The sequence below is a fragment of the Monodelphis domestica genome, chromosome 7, assembly GCF_027887165.1.
Source record: "Monodelphis domestica isolate mMonDom1 chromosome 7, mMonDom1.pri, whole genome shotgun sequence".
Classification (NCBI taxonomy): Eukaryota; Metazoa; Chordata; class Mammalia; order Didelphimorphia; family Didelphidae; genus Monodelphis; species Monodelphis domestica.
This window is the reverse complement of record NC_077233.1, coordinates 245001868-245007728: the sequence shown is the minus strand read 5'-3', so window position 1 is coordinate 245007728 and position 5861 is coordinate 245001868. Positions and strand designations below refer to the sequence as shown.

Here is a 5861-nt window from a genome sequence, read left to right as displayed (position 1 = left end):
CCGATCTACATTAACACATGACAGGAAGTGAGTAGGGTGCTGGGAATCATAGCTTTTGCTGGGGATTTTACTTTTGCTGGGAATTGTAATTTTTAGGGTAACAGATTCTAATTACACAGTATCCCAGTGAGATCAGAGATTATGAAAAGGATGTTTCTCCAAAATATTTTAGCAGATCTCTTGGTAGTAAGAATGAATTGGAAACTAAAGGGATATCCATCAACTGGGGAATGACTAAACAATCTGTGGCATATGCTTGTAATGTAAAACTATTGTATCATAAGAAATGATGAACAGAATTAGTTCAGAAAAATCTGGAAAGATTCATATGGACTGATGCAAAGTGAAGTGATCAGAACCATGAGAACACTGTATACAGTAACAGAAATATTGTACAATGATCAAATGTGAAGAACTATACTATTATCAGCAAAACAACAGTCCAACATAATCTAAAGTATTTCTTACTTAAAAAAATAGCTATCCATAGGCAAAGAAGGAACTATTGAAATCCAATTACAAATCAAAGCACTTGATCCTTTTCACTTTGTTTTCTACATGAGTTTTTTTATTGGCTATGCAATATTTGTCTTCAGTCACAATATGGAGAATTTTTACATGCGAAAATATGTACTGCATGAAAGCACTAATAAAATCTATATTAGACTATTTTTTCCCTCAGGGAGGTGGGAAGAAAAGAATCTGAATTTCAAAATGTTAGAAAACAATTATCAACTTTTCTATATTATTGAAAACAATATAAGTGGGGGGAAAATCCCAGAGAATAGAGTGTATCTAAGAGAAAAGAGCAAGTAGTCAACAGTGTCAAATACTGTAGCCTAAACATGACTACTTCTTCATAAACAACATTCTGTCTCTCACTTATGTTCCCATAAAAACACTTAACTGCTAGTTACCTTCCCATTCCTAAACTGTGTTCCCTTATCATCTTTTCTTAGAATCTATAGCTACCTTCAAGGCTCAAGACCTGTGCCTCTTACTAGAAAAATCTTTTCTGATTCCATTGAATTTATTTCATATGTATTTTTGTACTTGACTATTTATGTAATTATTATAAATTTCTTGGGCCACATAGAATGTAAACTCTTAGAATTTATAGGTTGTCTCATCATTAATATGTCAGATTTGGCATCAATTATTATTCATTTACTTTCACCAGAATATATTATATTTGTATCTCATACATGCTATTAAATTGCCATGTACTTTAGGAAAGGAATATAGGAAAGGAGTAAATATAATCTGAACAGTCAGAAAGTTTAATATTTCTCTTAATGAGATACATATATGTACAAAAAATTTACTAACTAAATATAGGAGGCAGCATGGTGCAGTGGAGAGAGCAGAAGAAGTCAAGAAGATCTGAGTTTGCGTATTGCTTTTTAAGTATAGGGTATGTCACTTACCTCATTTTAGCCTCAGTTTCTTCAATTACAAAATGAGAGTTTTGGATTCAGTGTCCACAACAAAATTCTTTCCAGTTCTCAAACTTTGATTCTATGACAATCACAATAAATGACTTCCTTTTCTTGATTTGTGCCTAAACTTCCTTGTCTTTATTCCTGGAAGGGGAAAGTCACTCTCAATTCATTATGACTGCACACTAGGCAAAGGAATATTCTGGAAATCTAATAGCTGATAGTGTTTATGAGGCATGTTGCTCAACATTCCATCTTTCTGCTTCTTTCTCAAAAATGTTTTCAAAAAGAGTTCTGTAGTTTATTGGCCCAAAACCTATTGAATTAGATCCAGGAGGAAGAATTCCTATAGAAATCATAATTAGACATACTGCAAATTATAAACTAGATATGAGTACTATTATAATTTTATAATGTGTCAAAATGGAGCACAAGGGAGGTTAAGATGCTTACAAGGTTGCATTGCTAAGTAGTGTTAGAGATGGGATTGAAACCCACTTATTTCCTTTAGACCATATTGACTTTCATTTAACTTTTTTAATTGAAAATTTTTATTCAATTAATTCAGAACATTTTTCCCTGCTTACATAATTCATGTTCTTTCCCTCTTTTCCCACCCCACTCCATAGCCAATGAGCAATTCCACTGGGTTTTACTTGAGTCACTGATCAAGACCTATTTCCATATTATTAATGTTTGCATTAGAGTGATTGTTTTGAGTCTACATTCCCAATCATATCCCCATCAACCTTTGTGATCAAGCAGTTGTTTCTCTTCTGTGTTTTTTTCCACAGTTCTTTCTCTGGATATGAATAGCCTTCTTTCTCATATTGACTTTCAATTAAAATAAAGAAATAGGGCAGAATATTCGAAGAAACACAGAGATCTGTGAAATTCTTGTATCTGACTTACATATATCATAAATCCCAGGGAAAGAATCCCAATTCAAATATAAAGAACATTTTGTGTACTTACATGAATTATTAAAAAAAAGATAGTCCATTAAATATGGTCTTTCGAAAAAAATTAATAAAATAAAAATAAAGGGATGTGAGCAATCCAAAAAAATCATCCCAAATGAAATGTTAGAAAGAGATTAGAAATGGAACCAGGCTTTTATATGATTAAAGGGTTAAATTAATACTCCAAAACTCCAAAATTTCAATGAGGAACAATTCAAATAATGGTATTCATAATTTCATTCTTTCTACATTTATGCATTTGAAAAAGATGATTCTCCAAAATCTGCAAATCTTTTTACATAACAAGTTTAATATTAATTTCCCAAATTGTGTATGTTATGCATCTAAATAGTGTTATTTAAACTTATTTTCATGAATTTTCTATGAAATTGGCAAATATATTCTCAATATTTAATCTTGAAAATATATAGATAGCTGTGGAATAAAATTCATAGGTGATTGATGGAGAGAGCTTTTTATGTTATTGCTCTGATGATGGATCATAGAGAGGAATGACAAGAATGACAAGAAATGACACTGTTTTAAGTATTATCTTCCTTTGAAGGCATCCAAGAATATTGGGTGTTGTTGTCTTTGTATTCATAAAAAGAAGATAGTGAAACAGTGACAGCCACCAACAAGCCTTGTTGTTCTTTGCAAAGTAATGAAATTAGCAGGAAAATTTGTGGGTGTTCCCGGGAACTCACCAGTCTCCCGTTCATTTTCAATAGGAGACTCACAAGTTCCTGCAAATGCACACAAACTTGTTTAAAGCTGGTACCCATGTTTGGCAGGCAGGAACAGTTATTTTCTTCCATCTCAGTTCTGACAGCATGCCTCAGACTTGTTTTGTAACCCCAAGAAGAGTCTGAAGAATGAGCTTCTTTTTTCCAGACATTATCCTTGACAAATGGTGCAGCAAACATTCTAGTCACTTGTGACTATCAGTCAGTTCACTAAAACTTCAGAACAGGTCACTTTACCCATATTTGATTTAAATTATCAGTCTTGATCACAGAAAATGATATTAAGGATGAAGGCAATAAAGTGGTTTAGTGGAGGAAGCATAGGAATTAGATTCAGGAAGAATTGAGTTCAAATTATGACTCAAACTTATTTGTTGTGTAACTCTGGGACAATCACTTCACCATTGTGAGCACAGTTTTCTTTTCCTTTAGATAGGGATCATAATAGAATTTACATTGTTTTGTTGCAAGGATAAAAAATGAGATTTAAATGTAAATACAGCACCATATAAATGTTACCTATTATTATTGTTGTTTATCTAGTCCACCTTTAATCATTATTTTAAAATTCTTAAGTGTAGATTTCTGTTTTTTTCTTTGGGATGATGGGTGGGTAAAAGTAGTACAATGCATAGAACACTGCATAGGAAGCCTGGAGACTTGCTTCTTGTTTCGGTTCTGTCACTGACTGTCAATAATAGCTTGATATATTATTTACCCCCTTTGGGGCTCATGGTATCTATAGTTTATTCAAGGGTTAAAATTATTTGATTCTGTAAGATAAGAACTGGAAGCATCTGATGAAAATTCCCATGCACAAAATTAAATTGACCTTGAGATTAAACTTATATTAGGTTTTCTATAGAAAATTCTAGAAAATCAGGAATCAATCAAATTTTATATTTTGGGGGTTTTTAGTTATTTTTTTATTGTATACCAATACACTATTTTGGAATCCAATTGCTTTTTTTTAAAGTACTGGTCTTTTAAAACTGCCATTATATCTGAGCATTTGTTTTTTCACATTTGAAATAAGTAGTTTGTATATGAATACTTCTAAAGGCCCTTCATGTTCTAATATTCTATTCCCTTATAGAATTTTTATAGCAATATAAAATGGTTACATCCTTCTCCCCCAGCAATGTCCAAAGTTGGACCATTTGCTCCTCTTTATTTCTATGGGATAAAACATCCTTTCCAAGAGTAGGATTAAAAATATAGAGAATAATTATGGAAGGAAAGAAGAAAGAAAGAAAGAAAGAAGAAAGAAAGAAAGAAAGAAAGAAAGAAAGAAAGAAAGAAAGAAAGAAAGAAAGAAAGAAAGAAAGAAAGAAAGAAAGAAAGAAAGAAAGAAAGAAAGAAAGAAAGAAAGAAAGAGAGAGAGAGAGAGAGAGAGAGAGAGAGAAAGAAAGAAAGAAAGAAAGAAAGAAAGAAAGAAAGAAAGAAAGAAAGAAAGAAAGAAAGAAAGAAAGAAAGAAAGAAAGAAAGAAAGAAAGAAAGAAAGAGAGAAAGAGAGAAAGAGAAAGAAAGAAAGAGAGAAAGAAAGAGAGAGAGAAAGAAAGAGAGAAAGAGAGAGAAAGAGAGAAAGAAAGAGAAAGAGAGAGAAAGAGAGAAAGAGAGAGAAAGAAAGAGAAAGAAAGAGAGAGAGAAAGAAAGAGAGAAAGAAAGAAAGAAAGAAAGAAAGAAGAAGAAAGAAAGAAAGAAAGAAAGAAAGAAGAAAGAAAGAAAGAAAGAAAGAAAGAAAGAAAGAAAGAAAGAAAGAAAGAAAGAGAGAGAGAGAAAAGGAGTAGGGAGGAATGGAAAGAAAGCATTTATTAAGCATCTTCTATATTCTAGGTATTAGGATAAATACTTTTAAAATAGCATTTTACTTTATCCTTACTACAATCCAGGGAGATAAGCACTATTATTTTCTTAAATTTATAGAAGAAGAAATAGGCAAATCCCCAGGTTGTTGTATTTAATTAGGAAATATATATATATATATATATATATATATAAAGTACTCTGCAGAATATAAATGTTAGGTGTGATGATGATGATGATAATAATAATAATTAATTTCAGGTTTTCTGACTCCAGAGTCAGTGCTCATTCCACTATATCATGTTTCACTTCCTTGTAGTTACATTTGATAATTGTCTTTTATTCAGTGAGTTTGGTGGAAACATTGCCATTTGAAGCTTGACATATGTACCTCAAGAAATGATCCAATCCATTTCTTTATGTCATCTTAGGCAGTTTTAAACTGTGTTTTCAACCATTTTTTGTAGCAATGATATATCCATGAAATTATCTCCTGTTTGTGTGGTCACATGATTATGTCCACCTTTGTAGAATGGTGGTCACTGGGAGCTCCACTGTAGCAAAACTTGCACCTTGTCTGGAAGTGTTCTACAACTCCATCTTTTATGATCTTGTTTTTCCATTCAATGTTATATCTGCTGATAGAATTATTTGAAAAGTCCAATAAGTTCACTTCATTTCACTTGAGTCTCATATTACCCAGAAGGAAAGATAAAACAATCACACAAGATATCACCATACAGACTATGTCTTGATGTCATATTGGTACCCTTCTTTGTTTATCAGTTTTTCATAGAATATTCTAATTTCCTTGATTTAGCATTCAGGTTTTTTTAATCTATCTTTGAACAATGAGAATGAGCACACTGTAGCCTATGTTGAACTAAACACTTCTAAAATCCACTTAA

At 31.8% G+C, this 5861-nt stretch overlaps 1 non-coding gene across 1 annotated transcript; it reads right to left on the bottom strand.

Moving 5' to 3' along the window:
* Nucleotides 1–3093: 3093 nt before the first annotated feature.
* Nucleotides 3094–3152, bottom strand: MIR873 (microRNA mir-873). Its single transcript, NR_127545.1, has one exon. It is a non-coding gene; the product is annotated as a microRNA mir-873 (primary transcript).
* Nucleotides 3153–5861: the final 2709 nt, after the last annotated feature.